The following is a 14,681-nucleotide window of genomic DNA, read 5'->3' on the forward strand; positions in this document are numbered from 1 at the left end:
CAACACATACCTTGGCTATTGGCATCTATTCCTTTACGGATGACGTCACCCGCTAGAAGTATGCCTCTGACAGCACTGTCCTCAGTAATCTCGGTAGCGTGTTCTGTAAATGCATCATGCAGTAGTGTGCTCATGTAGGTAGGCGTAGGTTCAACTCCCGGCCCTTCCCTGTGTGTGTGTGTGTGTGTGTGTTTCCAGCTGCCCTTGGTGAGAGTAGTTCCTTTAGTCGCTTCGCAACACATACCTTGGCTATTGGCATCTATTCCTTTACGGATGATGTCACCCGCCTAGAAGTATGCCTCTGACAGCGCTGTGCTCAGTAATCTCGGTAGCGCATTCTGTAAATGCATCATGCTGTAGTGTGGTCATGTAGGTAGGCGTAGGTTCAACTCCCGGCCCTTCCCGGTGTTTGTGTGTGTTTCCAGCTGCCCTTGGTGAGAGTAGTTCCTTTAGTCGCTTCGCAACACATACCTTGGCTATTGGCATCTATTCCTTTATGGATGATGTCACCCACTAGAAGTATGCCTCTGACAGAGCTGTGCTCAGTAATCTCGGTAGTGTGTTCTGCAAATGCATCATGCTGTAATGTGTTCATGTAGGTAGGCGTAGGTTCAACTCCCGGCCATTCCCCGTGTGTGTGTGTGTGTGTGTGTGTGTGTGTGTGTGTGTGTGTGTGTGTTTCCGGCTGCCCTTGGTGAGAGTAGTTCCTTTAGTCGCTTCGCAACACATACCTTGGCTATTGGCATCTATTCCTTTACAGATGATGTCACCCGCTAGAAGTATGCCTCTGACAGCGCTGTGCTCAGTAATCTCGGTAGCACATTCTGTAAATGCATCATGCTGTAGTGTGTTCATGTAGGTAGGCGTAGGTTCAACTCCCAGCCCTTCCCCATGTGTGTGTGAAGTGTGTGAGGTGTGTATGTGTGTGTGTGTTTCCAGCTGCCCTTGGTGAGAGTAGTTCCTTTAGTCACTTCGCAACACATACCTTGGCTATTGGCATCTATTCCTTTACGGATGATGTCACCCGCCTAGAAGTATGCCTCTGACAGCGCTGTGCTCATAATCTCGGTAGCGCATTCTGTAAATGCATTATGCTGTAGTGTGTTCATGTAGGTAGGCATAGGTTCAACTCCCGGCCCTTCCTTGTGTGTGTGTGTGTGTGTGTGTGTGTGTGTGTGTGTGTGTGTGTGTGTTTACAGCTGCCCTTGGTGAGAGTAGTTCCTTTAGTCGCTTTGCAGCACACACTTTGGCTATTGGCATCTATTCCGTTATGGATGATGTCACCCGCTAGAAGTATGCCTCTGACAGCGCTGTGCTCAGTAATCTCAGTAGCGCGTTCTGTAAATGCATCATGCTGTAGTGTGTTCATGTAGGTAGGCACAGGTTCAACTCCCGGCCCTTCCCCGTGTGTGTGTAAGGTGTGTGTGTGTTTCCAGCTGCCCTTGGTGAGAGTAGTTCCTTTAGTAAACCCGCAACACATACCTTGGCTATTGGCATCTATTCCTTTACGGATGATGTCACCCGCTAGAAGTATGCCTCTGACAGCACTGTGCTCAGTAATCTCGGTAGCGCGTTCTGTAAATGCATCATGCTGTAGTGTGTTCATGTAGGTAGGTGTAAGTTCAACTCCCAGCCCTTCCCCGTGTGTGTGTGAGGTGTGTGTGTGTGTGTTTCCAGCTGCCCTTGGTGAGAGTAGTTCCTTTAGTCGCTTCGCAACACATACCTTGGCTATTGGCATCTATTCCTTTACGGATGATGTCACCCGCTAGAAGTATGCCTCTGACAGCGCTGTGCTCAGTAATCTCGGTAGCGCGTTCTGTAAATGCATCATGCTGTAGTGTGTTCATGTAGGTAGGGGTAGGTTCAACTCCCGGCCCTTCCACGTGTGTGTGTGGGGTGTGTGTGTGTGTGTTTACAGCTGCCCCTATAGAGAGTAGTTATTTTAGACGCTTCACGACACATACCTTGGCTATCGGCGTCTATTCCTTTACGGATGTTGTCACCCACCTAGACGTGTGCCTCTGACGGTGCTGTGTTCACTGGTCCACGTAGCACGTTCCATACCTGTGTCATACTGTTGTACAGTTGGGTAGGTGGGGGTAAGGTCAATCCCCATGCCTGCCAGCTGTGTGTGTGTCTATGCTCCCAGCCGCATGGGTTCATAGGTTATGGCTTTAGAGTTTCCGCAGAACACTTATATCCTGCCGACATCTCTGTGTTTGTGGATGGTGAGACGCAGCTCGTGGACTGCCTGTGTGTCTGCTGTGGTTGGCGACCTCCGTAGCGTGTTCTCCACGTGCGCCCTGCTGTGGTGTGATGGTGCTGTGTACGTTACACTCCCGGCCTTGCCACATGTGTCCGTCTGTATCTCTCTCGATGTATATATACATACTTATGTTATGCCCATAGCGCTGCTCTTGCATGGACAGCTGTCTGTCCCATGTATTGCATATTTGCACGGCTGACACCTAGAACTGTGGTACGATGCATATCCACTCATTGTCCATGCAACGTCCATATTCCAGTACGCCCTAGAGACATCTGCTGGATATCGTGGCAGACAGCTATCCTTGCTGTACTGACATTGTACCCGTACACGCCATAAACCTTGTGTATAATTGCCTGTTTATGGTGTGTGTATGTCTATCTGAGCTGTGTGCATGGTCCTGTGTATGTCCCGCTATAGCCGTCTGTGCAGGTGTCGCCACTATGGGTAATCCTTGTAGACCGCTGTGTCATGTGCACTTCAGCACATACCTGCAGACCATACTACCTTTCCTACGGCAGCAGCCTTAGATCAACCGCTGCCCTAGGCGATAGGGCTCCATGGCGCCCACCACCACAACACATGGTGCCCCCATCCTGGTGTACCTACATGACATAACTACTAGAAAGGTGGCCCTGCTAGTGCGGTGCCCTAGGCAGCCGCTGGTTTGGCCTATGCCTACGGCCGGCTATGAGCACATCCCAAGGCATACTTTTACATTCAGTGTTTTACGAAGGCTAGATTTTAATCCCAGAGGGTGGGACCTTATCAACTATACTTTAGAATGCGGATTGAGATGGATTATTAGGTGGAGAGTTGACCACACACCAGGGCTGAATGATGAAGCACAGATTAAGCCTCTTTTGAGAAGCAGGTGGCTTAAACCCAAATAACAGGAATGTAGTTTAGGTACAGCTATACATTTAACACCTATTAGTCCACTCTTTCAGTTGTTTACTACTGTTTTACATTGATATAATATACATATTTTCTATATATATTGTTAGATTTATAATTGATGAGAATTAGGCATAGTACAATATAATATAATACATGTTTTAATAGGATGTTTTTAAAGATGTTAATATATGTGTATGTATTTAACATAGCGTCTGTGCTTTATATGTTGGGGTTAATTGTTCATTGTTTGATGAGAAATTGACCAATGAAAGTGTAAGGAGGGATATTTAAAGCCTGGATACTTTTATGTTATGTGTAAGTCTGACGGAGCCTACGGGTGAAAGCGCTTACTTGTATATAAAGGAACCTTTTTATACCATTTGGGCACTGTCCTGGACAATTTCTACGTTGACTGTTTCATCTACCTATGTGTTTTTTGGATTGTGTGCCATAAGGTGCCAGCGGTTATTTTGTGTTAATTAGGTGTATTCCATGGTCAATTGACATTAATCATATTAATTCATTAAAGGATCTTCTTTATAAGTGGGAACACCATAGTTTAACCATCCTATGACCTTCCTAGTTGAAGTTGTTAGTGAGCCATTAGTATGTATTCCACAGGTCGCCCATTTGTTCCGCATTATGGAAGTGAGTGATCCCCATTTTGGTGATGGCAGATTGAGAGCTGTGTATGCCGGTATTCGCACGACGGTCTGACTTTGTATGGGGAATGTCTAATGTAGTCCCTATCTGTATTTCCTGTGCTATGCCTTACTGCAGCTGTGTAATTCCACCAGGTTTCCAGTTATGGGTGCCATCTTGGTCGTACGCTTGTCCATCCATGGGAATTGCCTACAGGACACTGATATAGGGCTGTACACATTTCACACCTGCTTTCAGCATTATCCGGTGGATGCTTTGCATCATTAATGGGGAGTAAGGCATGTGCTATACCCACATCCCTCCCACGGGGCGGGCCAACGGATTATCTGCCAAACAACACTGAGCCCCATTTCTGCATACCCAGGATCCCATGGCTGCAACTCTCGACGGTACACATTACACATCCTTCATGTGTGCGGGACTGGGATGTGGACGCACTTCTATGGACTCGACAATCTGGGGATTTCTGTTCATATGCCCTGCATTTCATGGACACTTGTCATCAACCTTAAACACACTGGTGGTGCATATGTCTGGCTGTGCCGTAGTCACGGCTGTCATTTCTTCTGGGTCGATTGCAGCTGGTTGATATTGCAAACGGATCAATTTTCGGAGTCCTACAATGGACACCAGTGTGCATATGTAAAGTGTAGAACTTGTTGGACTGTCACCATCTGGCCAGTGGTTTTGACTGATGCTGTATGTTCCCCAATCGCGGATGTCTGTTTGACTACCCATATTATGTATTACTTGGCCTATCTATATCCATGTGCCAGTAAGCGGAAATACAGCAAACCTTGAGTCCTGGTCATCTTCATAAAAGACATTATTGAATATAAACCAGACCAAAACAGACGATGACAAAAACGATACACTCCACAGTCCAAAGATACTGTGCGCTTTCACCCACTAACATGGGGCATCGTCAGAGTACAAAATACATTAGATAGTCGTCCCTTATATACTTCCTTCAGAGTCAGTTTAAAGACAATTAATCAATAAACTTGCTCATAGTTAAGTGGACAGTGCTCCAAGTCTTAATGATAAAGTGACATATACAAATCAGTGTTGCATACATTACTTAATGGAAACATTAATACAACAACAATGTGTTAATATAAATACAATATTGGTCAATACAATCAGTATATTGAAACATAGTTGATAATTGTTGTGAGTAAACCTTAGAATGTAGTGTGTTGATAATGATATTGTATATTAATGTGTATAATTGTTGCATTATGATTCCAATTCATGGAATAAATAAGTACAATTAAATGCATATTTTGTATAAATATGAATGTAAATAAGAGTCACAATGTTAAATATAAATATGACTGTATTATAACTATATCAATATGATATGGAATAAACTGTAGTTGTTTACATCTTGTTTTCAAGTGACAAATCTATGTCCATGCGTCATATATACGGCCCGTCGGACTGCTGTGTGTAGATATATACATGTGAACCCCTCGTTTCATACCTTGCTTTGTTACTGACTGTGAATTACCTGTGTACACACATCTATTACCATGCCATACCTTTCCACTGTACAGGTTCTGGCATGGTGTACGGCTGGTTGGCCCTTAATCTTGCTGTGTGTTACATTGACCTGTGTCTATCTGGCAATTCGCTGGCGTGTCATGTGAGACCTTCTTGCTTCTATAGGGACCTGATCCCATAATTGTGATGTGCTTCCACTGGCCATATATTTCTCTGTCATCTGGGATCTGTGTGTAACCAGTCCTTTCAGGACACTTTCTATTGTTGTTCTTTTTTGGTTACATATATGAGTACTTTGGTATGTTGTGCTATTATTGTGTGTGGAGCATTTCTCCACAGGCCTCTGCTGACACTGGACATATATCCAGCTAGCCTAGCCCGGTCAACAAGTGTGAGCCAACTGAACACAATTCATACGGGGGCACCTTCTGACAAGTGGGTCGGGTTACAGATGCATAACCGTCGTCAATCCATACTACTAACACACACGTTATTCTATCCACATTCTATGTTTGTCTTATCACATAGCATGTGTTTCTCACTATTTCTAACGGTACTTTACATGGCATTGCCCGATTCCATACTTTCAGAGGCTGACAGTTTTGAGACATGTATAACTGACGTGGAGGACACAACCTTAACTTTCCCTGCTGTGAGCGGATCACACACGCACACGCGCACTTGCATTTCCTAATTGTGGGTTACGCGCAGGCGCACATGCATATCCGTATTCTGTTTACATATGTTTACTGGGTCTGTGTGGTTACGTGGTCTGTGTTAGTTGTGACTGTTCCGGTAACATATCTCTGATCCGGTTGACGGACGTGTGCGGAACGCACTTTCACCTTTACACATGTAACAGTCTTTGCGGCATGGATGCATTACGTACACGTTCACATTTATATGTTCTATAGTCGTAATTCAAACGGGACTGCATTCATGTTTGCCGGTTACTGTGACCACTACACGTTAGCTGTTCTGTCTCATTTATATGCATACCCATGGTACTTAGCTAAATTTACATATCCCCCCACCCCACCCCACCCGCACTCACGTACGTCACAGGCATCCATTCTCCTGCTGGGAAAGGTGCGGTACTACATGTTAAACATTCCTTATTCCCTCCCGCTCATGGCCCAGGATGCATATGTTGTGACCGCAGGGATATTCAGATCACAGGGGCTTATATCCCCTACGCATACAGGCCTTCGATTGTCAGGGTGTTCTTGTGGTGCTTTGGGTTTGGACTTGTCCGCCTAGTGTACGGAACTGCCCTGACCGTGTACGAATGTCAGACGAGTCACATGGGCACGGTTTGTCCGTGTCTATGATACCATATCCCCCCCATTATTCCTAATCATGTGCGCTGATTGGCCAGCATGCCCGTTGTAGATCTTGTTATAGTAATTGCACACAGTCTGGTCGACCGGACCTATTTCCATTATTAAACCTCGGTATTTATAACCTGTCTCGCTATATTACATGGGTTTAACATTGCGTGATGGCTTTCACTGAGCCACGGACATGTCCGTTGCTTAGTTTGGGGCTGTCCCGCTCTGCTACACACATTTAACATGGCAGAACAGGTTGAACAGCTCAGCAACGGGGACATCGGGCTCTCCGTCGCTGTTTAGTATTGAATCGCTATGTTGACTTTGTTTCACATAGCGAGACAGTGTCAACATTGGTAACAGACATCTCGCGCAGTACGTCCGCACTGCCGCGGGTGCCGTATGTCTGCGTTTGGGCGGTGGACAGGCATTATGCTGTGCCATTATGTCTGGGAATATATGGTTTCTTTCCATAGATGATATGGCATACTAGCAATGACCCGCGTCTGGGTGTGGGTACTGCTGTATTTACCCACGGCAAGAGCGGCCCTAGGTCAAGTGGTGCCCTAGGCAAAAGGACTCCATGGTGCCCCCACCACATCACCCGCTACCCCCATCCTGGTCTACCTACACCAAATAAATACTGGGAAAGTGACCCTAGTAGATCGGCGCCCTAGGTGGCTACCGAGTTGGCCTATGCCTAAGGCCGGCTATGTGTGTGGTCCCTCGGGCATCGGCCTCGGGAACGCACCACATCTGCCATGGGTATATCTAGCATTACACACATCCGGGCATGGTTTATTGCTATGATGTTCCATGTGTACGGACACGTGTGTTTGGACAACCTACAATAGCTTCTGCTATTGGCATACAATGCTGTGGGTTGTGCCGGTTACCATACATATGCCTTTCTCAAAAGCCGACTTCACACTTCTAAACACTAGTGTGGTCTCCTTTAAGGCCCCTGAGCCAGTGGTAAACATTACTCAAACCACTGAATCACTTACATATGCCTTCTACCAGCACCTACAGGACTGCATGGATCAGGCAATCCCATACAAAACTGAGACTCTTTGTACCAAAGCCAAGCGTCCGGTCTGGTGGACCCCAGCCATACACAAGCTCTACAACGAAAGGAGGAAGCTACTACAGGATAGAGCAGAATCCTTGTAAGGTAAGACACCCTTGCTCATTATATGTGAAGAACTACAAGCTCTCATGAAATCATCCAGGGCAAATTCGACAGATAAATCACCAAGGACTCGAAAGACAATCATAAGGCCTTCTTTAGCTATGTTAGATACATGGGAGGACACTCCCAGATATGCTCAGACTGGGTTCAGAATGATGTGAAGATTACTGAACCTACACACATTGCCAACATACTGGCTGACAGGTTCGGTGCAAACTTCTCCCCCCCCCCCCACATGGAGAGATATCTATACCAGAGGATTGTAGCCCCCAGAACATCTGTATCGCACAGGTGGGAAATGCTCTCTCCAAGGCAGTGAACACAGCATCCATGGGACCAGATGGTGTCCCAGCTGTGTACTCCATGAACTCAATGAGGAATTAAACCCACAGTTAGGACAGCTGTTTAATCTTAGCCTCACCTCGGGATACATACCCAAGTAGTGGCGCAAGGCGACTGTAGTCCCACTTCACAAGGGCGGTGCCTCCACTGACCCTGGTAATTACCATCCCATTAGCTTGACAAGCCATATCTGCAAAGCCATGGAGAAGGATCATAATGGAACTCATAGATGAAGACATAGGGGACTTGCATACTTTGGATCCAACCCAGTTTGGCTTGGTCAAAGGCAGATCATGCCTTTTAAACTTGGTTGACTTTTTAGGAACAGTCACCAAGGCCATTGATGAGGGTAGAGCAGTCCATACAGCCTACCTCGACCTGACAAAGGCCTTTGACACAATACCCCCCTCAGGTATCATTGATAAAATCATCAGCTTGAATGTAAACCCATACATCGCAGGATGGGTTGCAAACTGGCAGAGTGACGGAACCCACACGGTCAGAGTTGCTGGCGCCATGTCGGACTCACAGCCGGTCACAGGTGGTGTCCCACAGGGCTCAGTCCTGGGTCCACTCATTTTCGGCATCTACATTTCCAATGTACAAGCAAACACAGGGGGGTTATGGCTGACAATGTTTGCAGATGACTGCGAACTGGGTGCCATAGCCGGAAACACATCTGACACAGATATCCTTCAGAAGGGCCTCACAGATATGGATAACTGGTGCCAGAGACATGGCCTACAGCTAAATGCCAGGAAATGCATAGTCATACCCTTCAGGAAGAACAAGGTTACCCCTAGCTACCATATAGGTGGCAATCCACTGAGCACAGAGGAAGTTACCAGGGATCTGGGGACCCCGGTTGTCAGTAACCATTCGTTCGACACACACATTACTAAAGTAGTTAGGTAGACCTTCTACATTGCCCACCTGATCATGTAGGGATTCACATCTAGATCAGGGGAGGTCATCGTCCCCCTGTACTCATCACTCATTAGACCTATGATTGAGTACAATGCCCCATTCGGAATGTATCTGACCCCGACACCTGCAGCAGCTGGTAAGGCCCCAACAGTTCATCGCCAAACGGATGCAGGGTCTCAGGAATATGTGTTATGCTGCCCGACTGAAAGGACTCTGGCTCTATTCAATCGCATACCACTTGCTCAGAGGTGACCTGTGCCTGACATACAAGGCCATGTCGAACCCAGATTTGATGACTATGCTTCACCTAAAAATCTAGATCCCTCAGAACCACAAGGTCAGGTGACTTGAACCTTTACACGGTCATTAATAGAACGTGCTGGAGGGACAGATTCATCACCCAGACACTCACTATGCTGTGGAACTACATCCCAGTACATGTGAGGCAGAGCACCTTGCTGGCCTTGTTCAAGAGGAGTCTTGACCAATGGATGGGAGATTGCAGATATACCCCAGGGATTACTTCAGTGTCACTGCTTGACAGAGGTACAGCAATATAATAGACATAGTTTTCTTCAAACTGAAGGGGTGGCTAGGGCAACATAACTATGGGCTAGGCTTATAGATGCCCTTGGGTGGATAGCCTACTATGAACCTATGAACCTATGAACCTATGTTCATAGTTTGTCCCATTCACACTTGTCTATCCCCTGTCCTCATTCGTACGTGGATATTTCTGTGGCACATGATTGAACTAGGTATTACCTGCAGGTATGATGTGTACAGTGCACATATGTCACGGTTGATTACAGTGTATCTGTGTACCTACCTCTGTGATACTGAGGACTACCACACATCCTTCACAGCATTACATGCATATGTCCATACTATTATTCGTTGGCCTGCGGGGGGTTGTCAGGGCAACGGTTACACGTGTCCCTGTTTGTGCACGCATCATGGTGGTCTTTGTCCGGCCTCCGTTGCTATCGTGGGATGGACGGTGGTGTTGGTGTGTGTTTTTTGTTGTGTTTCCACTGCCGATACGTCAGTGGGGGGTGGGGTTGGCACATGTTCCTCTTTGCAGGGGGCCCCATCCTGGACATTTGTGTCATGCGTCGACACTTGGCACATGCCATATGTCCTGTGATATTCCCACAGTCGTGTATGCCTTCCTGCATTACTACTGCATGTTACTGACAGTTTGTATCTGGTACGCATGGCTATTATGTTGGATAGCTTAGCCTATTCCCATGATATGACATACCCATTCATCCAGGCATATACGTGTTATTCAATCCTTTGCATTGGCCGTGGGTGTTTGGCCATCCGGCACCACTATTATCTATGTGTGATGTCCCACCTTCACCTTCTGTGCATGTGGCACCCTGTTGGGGTGTCCTGCTTGGTGGGTGGATGTTCCGCCCTATGTGTTGTGTTTGACATGTCTGCATAGCTAATCATCGGTACAGTGGCTGCACATACTGCTTTGTCCAGATGTGTACAGTTATGGACACCGTGGCGTGTGAACGCCTATGGGGTTTCGACAGGTCCATACCACATGCGGGATGTACGCATTCAGCCGACACTTTCACATGCAGCCATTTGGATATCAGTACCTGAGGTGGGATGTTGACATGTGGGGTACATATTTGCACGCATGGCACTGCCTAGGACAATACTTCATACTACATTTGAGGTATACCCACTGTGTGTAGGTGTGCAGCTGCGCAAGGCTGCTAGCTGGGTTGGGTGGACGGTCGTACATGGGTGCGGGTTACGTGCTATGACGGGGCTGTTGTTTATTACATTTGCATGCATGGGTTCTGCTTCTGGATATTACGCTTCGGCATACGCCATCCTATGTGTATGCGATGGGCACGTTGCTGGGTGTAGTACATGTTGCTATGCACATGTTTGTCTGTGTTTAGGGTATCTGGTTTCCTTCTGGTTGTTATATAGACACGGCTGCCCGGCTGTGTACTCTCACTACTGCTGGTGACCATGCCCATGGGGCTACTTGTGTGTAGGTGCGGCGCGCTGACATGCTGCGGTACACCTTCACTGGGTATGCCCACTGACAGTGCATTGCGTGATGGACACTGTTTTATGCGTATCCTTTGTTCCTTGGATGGGTACAATTTGGACTTCGTGGGTTAATGTTTGGTTCTCCGTTTTGTGTAAACGGGTACTATGTTGCATACTCTGCGTACGTTTCATTATCCACGGACACTGGCTGGTGCGGTTACTATTGCAGGCGGCCTGTGACAGTCAGCACTTTAGGTTGCTCCTCGCCTGCCGGCTTGGCCACGCCTACGGGCGCATCCTACTTGGGCTCGCGCACGTGCCCTCTGCACGTGGATGTGGTTGCGGCGCGCACTCATTACTATGCATGTGGCGCTGCTACGCCGATTATACACTGCACTGCCGGTGCACGCCTTACACCGGCCTTGCGCCGAGCTTCATGAATCCGGGGGTATGTAAATAAAAACAAAAGCGTTGTTTCAAGAATTTGCTTTTAATAGACTTTATATATTAGAAAAAGTAAGAAAAGGCTGCAGTGAAATCCATCTTTTATGTTTAGTAATAGATTTTTGTTTAAAACTCTTTTTTTTATTTTTTAAACTCTTCAGTTTTTACTTCAGTGCATGTATATATTTACATATGTGTGTCTTGTTATTCATTTTGTTTGTTTGATGTAAATGGGAATCCCATCCTTATTATGGCAATAACCCATGCCTGGGTGTGGATAATGCTGGATTTACCCAAGGTTGGCGTGGTTTGGTCCCGAGGACGAAGCCCGAGGGACCAAACAAAGCCAACCGTGGGTAAATACAGCATTACCCACACCCAGGCGTGGGTTATTGCTATTATACTATGACATTATTTAAGAAAAGAAACAATTACTTTTCTTAAATAATGGCATAGTATAATGCCTGTTTGCTGCCCTTCCGCAGCTGTCTGGCATCCGCGGCAGTTCTGATGTACTGCGCATGCCTGCGCAGTACATCAGAACTGTGGGCAAAAGCAACGGAGAAAGCAAGATCTCCTTTGCTTTTTTTACTGTTTCGCTATGTTAAATGGGTTTAACACAGCGAGACAGCTTTAAAATAAGCAACGGAGATGTCCGTTGCTTATTTTAAAACTGTCTCGCTATGTTAAACCCATTTAACATAGCGAAATAGTAAAAAAAAGCAACAGAGATCTTGCTTTCTCCGTTGCTTTTTTTTAAAATCTGTCTCGCTATGTTAAATGGGTTTAGCATAGCGAGACAGCTTTAAAATAAGCAACTGAGATCTCCGTTGCTTATTTTAAAGCTGTCTCGCTATGTTAAACCCATTTAACATAGCGCGACCGTGTTTTAAAAACAGACTTATACTAATGGAAAAAAGTCCGGGCGACCGGACCTTTTTCCATTAGTACAACTCGATTTACAGCATGCACGCTGGCCAATCAGCATGCACGTTTTGGAATATTAATGGGGGGTCATGGTATAATATGTCAGTTTACATCTCACTAGTCAACATCTCATGATAGTTTTCTAACCTTTTTTTGAAGTTTCCCTTCTGATTTCTGTTAAGGTGTACTTTGGGCCTCTTTTTAATCCATTTGCCAAGCTACTCAGCCTGGTTTTCTAGTCAAACACCAGAGGAGAACGTTATGACTATATAGCTCAAGGTTCTCTGGAAGTTTAAGTCATCACCATCCAGTATAATTTCTAGTATTCTAAAAATAACTTAGGACACAGACCAGGAAACAAAGGAGAGATTTAAATGAGTTCTGTGAAATATTCTCCATATTACTAAATGTATGATATCCTTGTCCTTTTTTTGGTATTAGAATCTATCTGTTTCCACCCCTTGCCTTTTTAAATTGTCTTTTCTTTTTGTTTGTGAGTTTCTTAGGATACATACGTCTGTAGTGTTTAAGGTAATGTAAAACCTGAGTAAACCAGGTATGAGGTACAACCTGATGTATATCTGCCCTTTGTGCACTTGAACTAAAGCCCATTTACTCTTATAACAATGTTATTGTGCAGTGCACTTACATTGCACATTGCCTAGTACATTCCCCATCCTTGCATCCTTTAAGATTTATATCTTCTAATCTTTAAGATAAAGAATTATCCTGGGACAGACAGAATCTGTAAGTGTTTTTTTTTCTACCTAAAATAACCATGCAGAAACCTTTTGTTTATCAGATTTTCTTTACACATTTTCCAATGTAATTGGCTGAAGTGTGTGTGAGGGTACTACAACATCATTAATATGTAGTAGGAAACATTGATTTCACACCAGGTGGAGAATTTACTGATGTCTGCAAATACATACTTTCCTAAGCCCTGAGTGTAAGTGCAGTCAGACTTACAATGCTGACAGATGCAAAGCAGTAACTGGTAATGTCAGGTGGACTAACAAATGTCCAGCAGTGAAGAGTGAGTTCAGGAAAAGCACACAATGCACTACTCATGTACAGGCCCTTAAACAGCTGCTGTGATGTCTGTATCACTGTATTCTTGTCTTAGTTATCACTATTATATTAACATCTGTTTGTACTTAACAACTGTCAAACAATGACACAGAGATGAAATGCTGATTGTGCTTTTTTATTGCCATAAAATTTTATGAACAGAAGATAAAGCTGCCATTTTACTTAGGAGTAATTATTTGCCCCATTAACATGGAAGGAACTAGGTTTAAACTAATTCACATCTGGATATTAGTTCGATATTTGATGTTATAAACTACACGATAATGGAAACTGACTTCATTTCACATATTTAACATTTAACGTGCTCGAGAGACTTGAACCTCAGCATTGAAATAAATAGGACATGCTGGAGGGACAGATTCATAACCCAGAGGCTCCCTTCACTCTGGAATAAAATACCAGTCCAGGTTAGGCATTGACTCTCTTCAAGAGGAATATTGATGAGTGGATGGGAGATCATAGGTTTACCCCGACTATCACTTCTGTGTCACTGTTAGACAGAGGCACAGTATACTAACCTCGAAAAAAGGCATAGCAAAATTAAGTTAAAATGGGTGACGAAAGCCAAACACACTCTGGCTAGGCTTATAAATGCCCTAGGGCAGATAGCCTAGTATGAACCTAGTGAGGGGCAATGATTTAAGCAAGACAAAAAATAAGCATTACAAAAGAAAATGCAATCAGTGTTGCTAGTATATTCTGTAGATAAAAAAATTCGGCCATTTCTTTTTTCTCTCATTGCATTCTTACTCCATGGACCAATAATGTCTCTGTATGCAGCACCTGTGAACAAAAGAAAAATGTTAACAATCATAGTTAGAATAAAATGTTATTCTTGTACTTCATGTCATTCTTGTTTTTTGATGAGCAATTATTTCAGAACAAATCTACAACATGCTGACAGTTTTACAAAAAATCTAGTCTGTTCTGCTTTATTATCAGATTGATTTGCTAATAGAAATTTAGTTTGCAGTGCTGTGAACCAATATTTGCTTTTCTGCAGACAGTAGTTCTTAAAGCATTGTACTTTTAGCTAAATAATACATATTTAACTTCGAGTTTTGCA

Source organism: Protopterus annectens, chromosome 5.part0 (genome assembly GCF_019279795.1).
Source record: "Protopterus annectens isolate FY-2018-M chromosome 5.part0, PAN1.0, whole genome shotgun sequence".
In the NCBI taxonomy this organism is placed as follows: domain Eukaryota; kingdom Metazoa; phylum Chordata; order Ceratodontiformes; family Protopteridae; genus Protopterus; species Protopterus annectens.